At 47.2% G+C, this 15308-nt stretch overlaps 1 protein-coding gene across 2 annotated transcripts in view; it reads left to right on the forward strand.

Annotated features, from left to right (window-relative positions):
- Positions 1–10927: 10927 nt before the first annotated feature.
- Positions 10928–15308, forward strand: part of LOC144501221 (aldehyde dehydrogenase, dimeric NADP-preferring-like) — a 41117-nt gene continuing 36736 nt past the window's right edge. Inside the window, exon 1 of one of the 2 annotated variants that reach the window (XM_078224671.1) lies at positions 10928–11310. The gene's annotated coding sequence lies outside the window, so the exon portion shown is untranslated. The remainder of the gene's footprint in view (positions 11311–15308) is intronic. The other variant, XM_078224670.1, reaches the window with a different exon arrangement.

The following is a 15308-nucleotide window of genomic DNA, read 5'->3' on the forward strand; positions in this document are numbered from 1 at the left end:
ATTCATTGAACTGCTCATTATTTCTCCTCCGGATCTATCTACTTCTGGAGAGAGAAAGGGAGTTAATGTTCCGAGTCTCATAAACTCTCCCGCTTCACAGAGCCCTATTGGACACAGAACCTTTCTCCACACTGTTTCCCAGCACTCTCTGTTTTTATTTCTGATTTCCAGCACCTGCAGTATTTTGCTTTTATCTAGACTCATGGCCTCGGTCCTGACATCCTGAAGTATTTATAGGATGTACCATGTCTGTTAACTTCTGTTACATCCTCCAATAGTTGGTCTTGGTTGGATGTATTTGACTCCAGACACCAACAGTCACCAGGGTCAGGGGGACTAGCTAGGGTAAATGCATGGGGTTCTGGGGATAGGACCTGGTGGGATTGTGGTTGGTGCAGACTCGATGGGCTGAATGACTTTCTTCTGCGCTGTAGGGATTCTATGAACGGTCGCCAAGGGTAAAGCTGAAACAGCAGATAGGGCAACACTGGTTGTCAAGATCTTCAAATTGCTGCCAGAAGCTGCTAACTCCAGTGGCACAGTGGTTAGCACTGCTGCCTCACAGCGCCAGGGGCCCGGGTTCAATTCCCGGCTCGGGTCACTGCCTGTGCGGAGTCTACACTTTCTCCCCGTGTCTGTGTGGGTTTCCTCCGGGTGCTCCGGTTTCCTCCCACACTCCAAAGATGTGCCGGTTAGATGGATTGGCAATGCTAAATTGCCCCTTAGTGTCAGTGGGATTAGCTAGGGTAAATGCATGGGGATAGGGCCTGGTGCATGGGAATTGTGGCCAGTGCAGACTCAGTGGGCCAAATGCCCTCCATCTGCACTGTAGCATTCTATGATCATTCTAAATGTATGGGTTAGGTGGATTGGCCATGCTAAATTGCCCCTTAGTGTCAGGGGGATTAGCAGGGTAAATATCTGGGTGGGATTGAGGATAGGGCCTGGGTAGGATTGTGGTCAGTGCAGACTCGATGGGCCGAATGGCCTCCTTCTGCTCTGTAGGGATTCTATGAACTCCTGCCTTTAGTGGAGCTTCTATCCGTCACTGAGCTTCGCTGCAAATCAAACAGACATGTTTGGCAAAAGAAAATAACTGTTGACTGCAGTTGTTTCTCCTCCAGGCTGACGGCTCCCTCAGCTGACTGTGACGCGTTCAGCATTTCTGGACTGTTGTTTTTTATCCCCTGCTGTAATCCGGAAACTCATTACTGAGAACGCGCCTCGTGCTGTGTCGCGAGACGTCTCACTCGTATCAGACAATTCAAGCTGGGCTCCAGAGACCTGAGCACAAGATGAAGGCGGACACCTCCTCCGGTGCTGTGCTGAGGGAGTGCTGCACTCTTGGCAATGCTGCCTTTCGCATGAGTCGCTGAACCAGAGTTACGAGGGCCCCCGTTGCAAGATCCCGTGCTGCTGTTCGGAAGGAGAGCAGGGGATTAGCCCTGGTGTCCAGGCCGAGATTTATCCCTCAATCAACATCACAGAAACACACTGTTCTCAGCAAGCTCTCCCGAGCAGCAGTTTAGTTGCTGTGTTGTCCTGGATTACAGCAGTGACTGCACTGCAGATACTTCATTGTCTGCAAAGTACATTGGGAAGTCCTAAAGTGTTTGTTCTGAAGTCGCCTGGTTCCAATGGGAACAGCCTGCACCCTGGGTCTGTGGATTCTGCCCCCAACACCTCCTGCCCCACAATGAGAATTTAATTTCCTTCTTTGGGGGAGAGGTGATGGCCTAGTGGTATTGTTGCTTGATTATTAATCCAGAAACTCAGCTAATGTTCTGGGGACCCGGGTTCGAATCCCGCCACGGCAGATTGTGGGAATTTGAATTCAATCAAACAAATTCTGGAATTAAGAATATTGATGGCCGTGAAACCATTGTCGATTGTCGGAAAAACCCATCTGGTTCACTAATGTCCTTGAGGGAAGGAAATCTGCCGTCCTTATCTGGTCTGGCCTACATGTGACTCCAGATCTATAACAATGTGGTTGACTCTCAACTGCCCTCGGGTAACTAGGGATGGGCAAAAAATGCTGGCCAGCCAGTGACGCCCGTGTCCCACGAATGAATAAAAAAAAATCTACTCTATCTAATCCCTCATTGTCTTTAGGCACCTTGACTAGATGTCAACGCAAATGGATACACATTAATGAACTCTGAATTTAGTCCTTGAAGAGTTGGTGTTGCATTTGTCCTGAAGGCTGTATCATTCTCCTGAGGTTATCAGAGATGCGCTTGCGATGAAGGCGATCACCTCGTTCTTGGTCTTCCCAGCCAGGGGTCTCCCTCCTCTTCTTTTTGCTTTGACACTCCCACCCCCCCAACCCTGTGCTTATAATTCCATATATTGTAACAAAAATCGCAAGTATCTTTTAAAAAAAAGCAATTAAAACACACATGTTGGTTTTACTGACAGTGAAGTGTGGAGGGGCAGAATGGCCCAAATGTGGAGGGGCAGAATGGCCCAAATGTGGAGGGGCAGAATGGCCCAAATGTGGAGGGGCAGAATGGCCTGTCCCATCCTATGGAAATGTAGTAGGTAAAAATACCTCTTGAGACTGATATGAGTCAAAATAGAGTCGGCTTTATTCTCACAAGCTTGTGGGAGAACCTGACCCCTTGAAAGCGGAAGCCAAAGTTCTTCCTGAACACAGAAAAGTGGGGATATATATACAACATGGTTTCTAATACTGGTCACGAATCAACCCCAGACCAGTCACGACTCAGCAATACAATTTACAACTGCTGGTCACGAAGCAAGCTTCCAGACCAACTACAAAAAATACATTGATAGCTTCTTGACCATAAACCAGTGTATCTGGCATTCTCAGCTCATGAAGCGCAGGTCTTCTGTTTCCTGCTCTTCCCGCGGTTTCCCTTTGAAGTTCCGACGCTCTTCCAGCTGCCCCAGCGGGAGTTCCTCTTCAAACGGCCGTATCGCACTTCACACCTTGTAATGCTCTCTTCCGTTTACATTTACCACGCAAGCCTGGAGAAAAGGTAAGACTTGCATGTCTGCAAACACATTCACATTTACATTTACATTTGACTATTTACTGTTATAAGAATAAAAGTTAACTTGTATTAATGTCAGAAGCAGTATAAACAAGGGGATTAGCCATAATGAAGGGTTATGCTTGTGATACATTCTCAGTACAAAGTTCAACCTTTTAGGTACAAAATACATTAACCCTTTCCCTTTTAGGTACAAAATACATTGAGTACAAAAAACATTAACCCTTTCCCTTCTTCAATCCCCCCTTTTGGTCGGGGACAAGTTCAAACATGGCCCCATGACCAATTCAGAGCCAAAGGTTACCAATATATATGGGCCTACCTCCTTCGTCAGGAAGACTGCCCCTTCTGCCTGTACACTTGCACTCGGCATAATTCGGGCTGTTTGTTCAATAATGCCACATAAATACAACAAGCAATAACAATGACAATTAATACAATCAACCCATGCATCAGGTATGATCCCCACGACCCAAACCATTGCCCTAGCCATCCCGGAGGGTTATAATTATGATATTGGCTCCCTTCACCTTGTCATCGCCACTCGTTTGATATGATCTGCCAAACGAGTTATATTTTCCGAAACATCTGGGATATACGTGCAGCATTCGGATTCAATTATAGCGCACGTTCCTCCCTGGAAAGCCAACACATAATCAAGTGTCAATCGGTTCTGTAAAGCAACAATCCGGATAGCTACAACCTCGACTGATACTTCAGAGAAGGCTGTGCTCACCTCCTCGAACCCGTCTCTAGTTTCATTCGCAATTCTCTCCAAGGTCGAGTCCATATGTATAAGTTCCTGTGCTGCTTTTGCTGTCCCATGAAGTGGGAAAGCTATCATAAAGAACCGTTCTGTCTCACTAATGGTGAATATAGGGTACCACATATACCAAATAACACGATCCTACCCAATCCCAAGGAAGCCATGGGTAGGCATTATTTCCACAGACAAAACAGGTACCATCATATGCAGTCATGCAGCTCATATAAGTAGAGGAGAGGCTGACCAGGACATCAGCAATGGGGCAATGGATTGTAATCTGTTGCACCAAAGCCCAGGCTCCACTGGTGACTTTAACCTGCTGGGTACAGTAGCTACGGCCAACAAGTATGGTTCCGTTTCTTACCAAGCAGATAGATCCCCCCTTGTTGGTTTTTCACAACATGCCTGATGGGGTTTTAAATGTCACTTTCCTTGTCCCGTCTTGGGTTCTATTCCAATCCAAAATCCCCTCTACTATTCCCGGAGTTGACAAAGGGATAGGGAATAAAGGACTTTCCCCCTTTTCCTTCGTGCATGGGAATATGTAAGCAGACCCAGCACTTGCTCAAAATTTTGACTGCAATACATACAAGTGAGACATATACATGAAAGTGTTCATGTGATAGGGTCGGATTTTAGAGGATTGGTACGATGATCGCTTGGATCGACCAAATCTCGTGTTGATGTACACATCCTTCCGAGCCCTCCGCTGATGCCGGGTACAGGTCCATCCCGGTCCCTCAGCTAAACACCAAAAATTCCAGTTACACCACGTTACATTGCATGGGAGACCCCAATCACCTTGCCCCTCCAACAGAGTTGGCAACATGACATGGTTAAGGAATCCCAAGCAGCGGTCCCTACGGGTTACCTCCCAGGGACTTGTTCCATGTGTCGGAAGATTACAATAGACAGAGCCATCGTTACAGAGATGCTTGTGATGCTCTATCCTCAAGTCTACACAATTCCATCTATACTTCCCCTCCGCAACTAGCAGGGCAAGGGTCATGAGAAGCAGCAAGAAAATCATCCCATCACTTAACTAATAACCCGCGCGACCCTTATACAATGGTCCAAAGGCTATACCGCCCGCGCGCCACTGCCCGCGAACCCGTTCAGCTTGCTTGGAGGTCAACCGTCTCGCATATCTGTGAATTGAGCACACTACACAATTTTAACCTCATAGGGGCCCTTCCATTTAGGGGCGAACCCAGGTTTGTCAAGTAGCGCTTTTACTAGGACGCAACTCCCCGCCCGTCAGGGAGCATTTCAAGCTTTCTCTCTCTCTCTGTGTCTCTTTGTTCCGGATCGTCTTTTACCAATTTGCGCATCCCTTTTAGTTGAGTGCTTAGTTCCAGAACATATCTCCTGAATTCATCTTTTAGTGAAACTACATCATCGCCCATTCTGTCATTAATTCATAAGGGGATAATCCGATTGTCCGGTTTGTGGTAACTCTTAATCTCATCAGTATAGTGGGCAATATCTCTGTCCACAATTTCCCGATATCTGTATGGCTTTAGCTAGTATATTATACAGTTAACTACACACCCCCTTCCATAGAAAGCTTAGTGTGAATTAAATAACACTTTACACTGGTTTTTGGCGGCGGTTGGACATCTATTCATTTGTATATAATCTCATCAAAAGACATCGCTTTCCCCATTAAAATCACATGCCATCTTTATATGATGTACTCTTACATTATCTCTAATTTAATCATTTGCATGGCGAGGAAAACAGGAAGCTCCTACAGAATTAAGCGAAAATGCTGGAAAGTCTCAGCAGGTCTGGCAGCATCTGTAAGGAGTGAAAAGAGCTGATGTTTCTAGTCCAGATGGCCCTTTGTCAAAGCTAAAAGGCGTAGAAAGTGGGAGATATTTATACTGCAGGGGGAGGGAATGAAAGATGAGTCATAGCCACAGAAACCAGGGGAAAGGCTGCTAATGGCAGCCCATAGGGAGAATAGAAGGTGTGAATGGCCAAATGGCAGTGAAGCTAAAATGAAGATGTTGGCGGAGGTGGTGGGGGGGGGGGGGGGGGGGTAGAGAGGGAGGGGATGGCTGGGACAGAGGTAAAATTTAGAAAAGAGGAAGCAAAGGGGGAGAAAAGGTAAGGGAAGGGGGATAAAGTAGGGGGAAAGAATGGAGTGGGAAGAAAAATGAAGAAAGACAGTAAAGAAATAAAAGGTAGAGAATCGTAAAAAAGTTAAATAAAATACAATGAAAACCAAGAGGTTGAGGTGGGGTAGAGCTAAATCATCTGAAGTTGTTGAATTTGATGTTGAGACCGGAAGGCTGTAAAGTGCCTTGCCGGAAGATGAGATGCTGTTCCTCCGGTTTGCGTTGAGGGAACACCACTGGTTACACCACTGCTTGAGTCTTACAACGTCTCATCCCAAAGCAGCAGCTCCAACATTGCAACATACAGGTTCGTACAGCACTGGGGTGTCAGCTAGACTTTAATACTCAAGTGGGAATTGAAACCCTAATCCTTTGACTGAGAAGGGATGGCGTTACTCACTGAGTTAACACGTATCACGACAACATTATTTAAAAGGAGGTTACTGTAGAGAGAGGATGAGCCTCCCATTATTTCCTCCCCTCCTATAGATGTGCTTCGATTAATCATTTCAGTGCCAAGCTGCACCTGGGCCGTGTTGTCAAGGGAAAAATAAACAGCATTAACATACCACAGAGGATTGAAGTATTTTCATACATCAAACTTTCGCTTCACCTCCTTCACCCAGATAACAAAGTCTTCCTGGCCAGAACCTCACTGACCTATGGACCCAGACTCATGTCGATTTGCATCGTGGCATTGGGCGGAATTTTATGGCCTCGCTCGTCCCGAAACCATAAAATTCCGCCAGAGGTCAAAGGACATTTCCATCATCCACCTCTCATCTGTTCCAATCTGTGGCGGATGGGGCGGTAAAATTCCAGTCATTATGTTAAAGAGAATCACGCTATTTTCCACTCAGGACACTGCGTCATGCTGCTCGGATTGACATGTGCAACGTAGATCAGATATGTCCAGAGTATGGTATTGTCCTGCACTGAACCACATTGATCTAGAGTGCTCTGGATGTGATGTAAAGCACTCTGGATGTGATCTAAAACGCTCTGGATGTGATCTGGAATGCTCTGGATGTGATCTAAAGTGCTCTGGATGTGATCTGGAGTGCTCTGGATCTGATCTAAAGCGCTCTGGATGTGATCTGGAGTGCTCTGGATGTGATCTAAAGCAATCTGGATGTGATCTGGAGTGCTCTGGATGTGATCTAAAGCACTCTGGATGTGATGTAAAGCACTCTAGATCTGATCTAAAGCGACTGGGTGTGATCTGGAATGCTCTGGATGTGATCTAAAGTGCTCTGGATGTGATCTGGAGTGCTCTGGATGTGATCTAAAGCACTCTGGATGTGGAGCAGGGAAAGCAAATCAACCTGGAGCACTGGGGTGGGTCACACAGAACCGAAGTGGTCTCTCGAAATACTTTTGATCGGGTTCCACTTTGATAATTGATGAATTGGAAAAAGAGGAGCAGCGACCACAATTGAAAGCTTGACAGATTGAACTGAACCTTCCCAGAGCGTGGCCATAGGTTCCTTGCCAGAGAGAAAGAGAGAGGGAGAGAGAAGGTTCATGCCAACATGTGGTGTACGCTGTTGTATAATATCTTTTGTTTTGAGAGTGCGTGAGTCCATGAACTGAATTAGGATTGGTTTTCTTTTTATTAATTCGTGGGACATGGGCGTCACTGGCTGGCCAGCATTTATTGCCCATCCCTAGTTGACCTTGAAATTGAGTGGTTTGCTAGGCCATTTCAGAGGGCAGTTGAGAGTCAACCACATTGCTGTGGCTCTGGAGTCACATGTAGGCCAGACCGGGTAAGGACGGCAGATTTCCTTCCCTAAAGGACATTAGTGAATCAGATGGGTTTTTCCGACAATCGACAATGGTTTCATGGTCATCCAGTCATGGTAATTCCAGATATTTTTTATTGAATTCAAATTCCACCATATGCCGCGGTGGGATTCGAACCCAGGTCCCCAGAACATTAGTTGGGTTTCTGGATTAATAGTCTACTAGGCCATCACCTAGTCTATTGTTTTTATAACTTGTTTCGTACAGTAAAATAGCAATGCAGGCCAACATGCTGAGCAGTGTAGAGATTTACCTAGGGCAGGTTCTCAACTCATTGGGGAGACAGTGGCGGAGTGGTATTGTCACTGGACTAGTAATCCAGAGACCCAGGGTAATGCTCTGGGGACCCGGGTTTGAATCCCACCGTGGCAGATGGTGAAATTTGAATTCAATAAGAACCTGGAATTAAAAGTCTGAATTAAAAGTAAGCCTTACTTGTGACTAATAAATAAACTTTAAGATGTTATCTTACAAAGGCCAACTACACTCCACAAGCCAGGCCTGGCCAACTGGAGCCGATTTGTCTTCTTGGGCATAGGAACTTGCAACCTCCCACCAGCAACCCAGTCAAAGTCAAAGCGGAGAGGTGGGAGTCATACGACATGATTCCACTCCCCCAACCCCGCCCCCCTCCCCCCCCCGCCCATCCACCCCCACCTGCTGGTGGAAATTGCCTTGTGGAGTTGCAACGCTCAGCCTGTCAAACAAGCAGCAGCGCAGAAAGGGAGCCCTGACCAGGTTTGAATACCCCTTTTTCCCCATCTTCACGGCCTCTACTGGAACTTCTAAACTGTTGCCTATAAGACCAATTGATTCCCGCATGCCTATCTCATCACAGACGTGTGAAAAGGGAATGATCTAGAACCCAGCTTACAACCTGCTGACACCTACAAAGGAATTCACCATTGTATTTTCATCCTGGACTCTGGACACGTGAAACAATAATTATTTTCTCACAGTCTTTGCCCTATAAATCTTTCTTTCTTCATCCCTCTCTTTTATTGAATGATTTGATTTGATTTATTATTGTCACGTGTTGGTGGATGGTGAAAAGTATTGTTTCTTGTGCGCTATACAGATAAAGCATACCGTACATAGAGAAGGAAACGCAGAATGTAGTGTTACAGTCTTAGCTAGGGTGTAGAGAAAGATCAACTTAATGCGAGGTAGGTCCATTCAAAAGTCTGATGGCAGAAATAAAGAAACTGTTCTTGCACAGAAAGCTATGTAGCAATCCTACCACCATGTTTAATTGTATATAAATAAACTAACTCTCTGAATTTGCCATGGGGTTTTTAATAGAAATTGGATCACACTGAACCTGTGGGGCTGGGAAATATGCCATGACTTAAAAGGGGAAATCAAGAGGGCGGCATGGTGGCACAGTGGTTAGCACTGCTGCCTCACAGCGCCAGGGACCCGGGTTCAATTCCGGCCTCGGTCACTGTCTGCGTGGAGTTTGCACATTCTCCCCGTGTCTGTGTGGGTTTCCTCCGGTTGTTTCGGTTTCCTCCCACACTTCAAAGGTGTGCGGGTTAGGTTGGTTGGCCATGCTAAATTGCTCCTTAGTGTTAGGGAGACTAGCTAGGTAAATATGTGGGGTTATGGGAATAGGGCCTGGGGGGATTGTGGTCGGTGCAGACTCGATGGGCCGAATGGCCTCCTTCTGCACTGTAGGGATTCTCTGATTCTATTCCATGAAAATCAAATCACCTTCCAGTTTACAGGCAGGTGGTGAGAGTTGGGGATTAGGAGTGAGTTGGAGAACTGGAGTGAGTTGGAAAATAGGATTGATAGGAATAGACTGAGTTGGGGATTAGGATTTGGGGATTAGGAGTGAGTTGGAGAATTGGAGTGATTTGGGTTTTAGGAGTGAGTTGGAGAATTGGAGTGATTTGGGTTTTAGGAGTGGGTTGGAGAATTGGAGTGATTTGGGTTTTAGGAGTGGGTTGGGGATTAGGAGTGGATTAGGGAATTAGGAGTGAGTTGGAGAATTGGAGTGATTTGGGTTTTAGGAGTTGGAGAATTGGAGTGATTTGGGTTTTAGGAGTGGGTTGGAGAATTGGAGTGATTTGGGTTTTAGGAGTGCGTTGGGGATTAGGAGTGGATTAGGGGATTAGGAGTGAGTTGGAGAATTGGAGTGATTTGGGTTTTAGGAGTTGGAGAATTGGAGTGATTTGGGTTTTAGGAGTGAATTGGAGAATTGGAGTGATTTGGGTTTTAGGAGTGGGTTGGGGATTAGGAGTGGATTAGGGGATTAGGAGTGAGTTGGAGAATTGGAGTGATTTGGGTTTTAGGAGTTGGAGAATTGGAGTGATTTGGGTTTTAGGAGTGAATTGGGTTTTAGGAGTGGGTTGGGGATTAGGAGTGGATTAGGGAATTAGGAGTGAGTTGGAGAATTGGAGTGATTTGGGTTTAGGAGTTGGAGAATTGGAGTGATTTGGGTTTTAGGAGTGAGTTGGAGAATTGGAGTGATTTGGGTTTAGGAGTTGGAGAATTGGAGTGATTTGGGTTTTAGGAGTGAGTTGGAGAATTGGAGTGATTTGGGTTTTAGGAGTGAGTTGGAGAATTGGAGTAGTTTGGGTTTTAGGAGTGAGTTGGAGTGATTTGGGTTTTAGGAGTGGGTTGGGGATTAGGAGTGGATTAGGGGATTAGGAGTGAGTTGGAGAATTGGAGTGATTTGGGTTTTAGGAGTTGGAGAATTGGAGTGATTTGGGTTTTAGGAGTGAATTGGGTTTTAGGAGTGGGTTGGGGATTAGGAGTGGATTAGGGAATTAGGAGTGAGTTGGAGAATTGGAGTGATTTGGGTTTAGGAGTTGGAGAATTGGAGTGATTTGGGTTTTAGGAGTGAGTTGGAGAATTGGAGTGATTTGGGTTTAGGAGTTGGAGAATTGGAGTGATTTGGGTTTTAGGAGTGAGTTGGAGAATTGGAGTGATTTGGGTTTTAGGAGTGAGTTGGAGAATTGGAGTAGTTTGGGTTTTAGGAGTGAGTTGGAGTGATTTGGGTTTTAGGAGTGGGTTGGGGATTAGGAGTTGGGGAATAGTTACACAGCACTGACAATGAAGCAATTAAAGACACACCGTTCAGGAAACTGAGGTCATTCTTTGTATGAACTAAATACAGAAAGCTACAAATACAGAAATTTGTCACATTGTGATTAACCAGGTCACTCTACCCGGTGTGTTCCTGTTGCTATGTCACTCTACCCGGTGTGTTTCTGCTGCTATGTTAAAGGACTCTAACTGAGGAATGGAGGCAATGTGGCAAAGAAGTGAGAGTGGAAACAAAGGCTTTGGAACAGTAACGAACCAGTCAAACCAAATAAACAGCTGAACGTGATCGCATTTTGACTCGGCTGTTGGTTTGTCCCTTTCCGGCTCCCGGTATTCTGCAATTTCCTCCTTCGGCAACAAACGAAAGAGCGAAATACAACAGCGGGGAAATATCCAGAGGTGTTGGAAGTGTCGGGAGCGGAGTCCGGAGTGACAGCGGCGCTACCTGGGGACTGAGCGCTGCACAGGGTCTCCCAGAGACACTGCTCTCTCTCCCTGTGTCTCACTGACTGAACAAGTTCTGCTGTTCCTTTCCAGGACTGTAAGTGGCCTCTCTATCTCTCTCTCTATCCAGCCTCAGTCTCTAATCACTGTCATTTGACAACCTGCCCTGGGGAAAGGTGTTTGTTGCCTTGTGTCTTTTACTGAGAACTTGTCTTCGGTTGAACCCCACCCAGTCACACCTAAAGCTCTGACGGAGCATCATCCAGACTGGAATCTTTCTCTAAAAATTACTCCGGATGCTGGAATCTGAAGCCAAAAGAGAAAATGCTGGAAAATCTCAGATCTGGCAGCATATGTGTTAGGAGAGAAAAAAAGCTGAGGTTTCGAGTCCAGATGACCCTTTGTCAAAGCTTTGAGATTACAGATGCTGCCAGACCCGCTGAGATTTTCCAGCATTTTCAGTCTTGCTTCAATAGAATCCGACCCCATATGACCCAATCAAACCCAACTCAACCTAACACAATGCAACCCAGATGGGGGACATTTTCCTGTCTCCCCTTGCCCACGGGAATTGGAGCAAACGTCCATGCAAAGGTCCGTTGACCTCCAATGGGATTTTCCAGTTTTGGGGGGGCGAGTGTGGCCAGAACATCCCACCCGTGGTATTTCACTCCCTTCAGCAGATGTATTTTTTCTCTTGTCCCCCAACGCAGTGGACTAATTATTTCATTTTGCTCCAGCCAAATGCCCTGGATCTGACTGATAATCATGATGTGGAGATGCCGGCGTTGGACTGGGGTAAACACAGTAAGAAGTTTAACAACACCAGGTTAAAGTCCAACAGGTTTATTTGGTAGCAAAAGCCACACAAGCTTTCGAGGCTCTGAGCCCCTTCTTCAGGTGAGTGGGAATTCTGTTCACAAACAGAACTTATAAGACACAGACTCAATTTACATGAATAATGGTTGGAATGCGAATACTTACAACTAATCCAGTCTTTAAGAAACAAAACAATGGGAGTGGAGAGAGCATCAAGACAGGCTAAAAAGATGTGTATTGTCTCCAGACAAGACAGCCAGTGAAACTCTGCAGGTCCACGCAACTGTGGGAGTTACAAATAGTGTGACATAAATTCTGATTCTAGGATCGCATGATAAAGTTCCATCCCACCATCAGGCTCACCATAGACTACTCTCCGGAATCGGTTGCATTCTTGGACACGCGCATCTCCATTAAGGACGGTCACCTCAGCACCTCACTGTACCGCAAGCCCACGGATAACCTCACGATGCTCCACTTCTCCAGCTTCCACCCTAAACACGTTAAAGAAGCCATCCCCTACGGACAAGCCCTCCGTATACACAGGATCTGCTCGGATGAGGAGGATCGCAACAGACACCTCCAGACGCTGAAAGATGCCCTCATAAGAACAGGATATGGCGCTAGACTCATTGATCAACAGTTCCAACGCGCCACAGCGAAAAACCGCACCGACCTCCTCAGAAGACAAACACGGGACACAGTGGACAGAGTACCCTTCGTTGTCCAGTACTTCCCCGGAGCGGAGAAGCTACGGCATCTCCTCCGGAGCCTTCAACATGTCATTGATGAAGACGAACATCTCGCCAAGGCCATCCCCACACCCCCACTTCTTGCCTTCAAACAACCGCACAACCTCAAACAGACCATTGTCCGCAGCAAACTACCCAGCCTTCAGGAGAACAGTGACCAAGACACCACACAACCCTGCCACAGCAACCTCTGCAAGACGTGCCGGATCATCGACACAGATGCCATCATCTCACGTGAGAACACCATCCACCAGGTACACGGTACATACTCTTGCAACTCGGCCAACGTTGTCTACCTGATACGCTGCAAGAAAGGATGTCCCGAGGCATGGTACATTGGGGAAACTATGCAGACGCTGCGACAACGGATGAATGAACACCGCTCGACAATCACCAGGCAAGACTGTTCTCTTCCTGTTGGGGAGCACTTCAGCGGTCACGGGCATTCGGCCTCTGATATTCGGGTAAGCGTTCTCCAAGGCGGCCTTCGCGACACACGACAGCGCAGAGTCGCGGAGCAGAAACTGATAGCCAGGTTCCGCACACACAAGGACGGCCTCAACCGGGATATTGGGTTTATGTCACACTATTTCACATAAATATTTCTGCTTTTTTCCTCCTGAGTCTTTATCATGCGATCCTAGAATCAGAATTTATGTCACACTATTTGTAACTCCCACAGTTGCGTGGACCTGCAGAGTTTCACTGGCTGTCTTGTCTGGAGACAATACACATCTTTTTAGCCTGTCTTGATGCTCTCTCCACTCCCATTGTTTTGTTTCTTAAAGACTGGATTAGTTGTAAGTATTCGCATTCCAACCATTATTCATGTAAATTGAGTCTGTGTCTTATAAGTTCTGTTTGTGAACAGAATTCCCACTCACCTGAAGAAGGGGCTCAGAGCCTCGAAAGCTTGTGTGGCTTTTGCTACCAAATAAACCTGTTGGACTTTAACCTGGTGTTGTTAAACTTCTTACTCTGACTGATAAGGCAAAGTTCAATAATAATGTGTTTCGCAACCTGCCCTTTACCTTCTCGGGAAGACGTGCTGGTTAGTGGCTTTAACCATTGTGAAATCATCATTAAAAGAGAGAAAGTAAAGTTTATTTATTAGTCACAAGTAAGGCTTACATTAACACTGCAATGAAGTTACTGTGAAATTCCCCGAGTCGCCACACTCCGGCGCCTGTTCGGGTCAATATACCTAACAGCACGTCTTTCAGACTGTGGGAGGAAACCGGAGCACCCGGAGGAAACCCACGCAGACACAGGGAGAACGTGCAGACTCCGCACAGAGAGTCACCCAAGCCGGGAATTGAACCCGGGTCCCTGGCGCTGTGAGGCAGCAGTGCCAACCACTGTGCCGCCATGCCGCCCCGAAATAGGAGGAAATTCAGGAGGTAATGTGAGAGGAATGATTGCGTGTTTGAGTGTGATTGCATCATGTATGTTGCTTCAAGTGAATATGTCCTGTGTTCACGACCCTGAGCTATATGACTACAAGATACCTTTTATCGGGGGTGTGGTTGGGGCGGGGTTGGTATGGGGGTGTTGATGAGGTGTCGGTTCTACCAGAGCCAGAGACAAAACGCTTTTCAGGATAAGAATGATGGGCTACCGAGACAGCTTGTTCTCTGGAAGACAGGGATGTCTGGGAAGCTGATCCTGGTGGGAATTTGAGATCTAGGCCAGGATTCTTTCAAAGAAATTTGAAGTCCCCAACGTGTGGGAAAATGGGAAGAAATCCCGCTAGGTTTTTTTAAAGTGTGATTTCCAAAATGTATCTCCCACACTCTGTGATGCACAGAGTGCCCCAGTGTGATTCGCTCTGGAAACCTGGGGGTGGGGCCTCTTCCCGCCCGAGAGGCCGGCAGCAGAGCACTGAGTGGGCCACTGCGCATGCGCCGATCTATCAGAGCGGAGACCAGTGCATGAGGAGTGCCCATCCCCCACCATTGTTGGTCTCCTGATCGTTGACTTTCCAATCACACACCCGCCCCCATCCTACCGATCACTGGCCTCTTGGATCTCCCCTGGGCCATCCCTGAAGTCCCGTTCTACTCCTGCCAGCCCCTACCTCCCTGACCACCCCCCCCCCCCCCCCCCCTCCCACCCTCCACCCAGACAGTCCCGATTTCCCACCTGGCCAGTTGCAATTGCCCTCCATCCCTCCTTCCGCCACTGGTCCCAATGCAGAGAGACAGCGGGTTCTCACAGTTCCCCCAATGGGCCCTGACCCCACTGGCCCTGCTCCCTTGGCACTGCCTGATACCCCTTGGACAGTGCCAGTTTGTCGCTTGGGCAGTGCCAGGGTGCCAGGCTGGCACTGCCCAAGGGGCACTCTCCCCTTACCCCCAACCTCCTCAGAGGTTGGTGTACCTTCACCAGATTCCCTTTAGTTACAAACTCTATTCAACTCCTCGAGTGCTTCAGTCACACAGCCGGAATCTAGAGTGTCAGTAAACCCAACACTCCAATTTTTATATCCAGGTGAGGCTCCCTGAGTGGGCAGGGATTGATTATG

Source organism: Mustelus asterias, chromosome 12, assembly GCF_964213995.1.
Source record: "Mustelus asterias chromosome 12, sMusAst1.hap1.1, whole genome shotgun sequence".
NCBI lineage: Eukaryota > Metazoa > Chordata > Chondrichthyes > Carcharhiniformes > Triakidae > Mustelus > Mustelus asterias.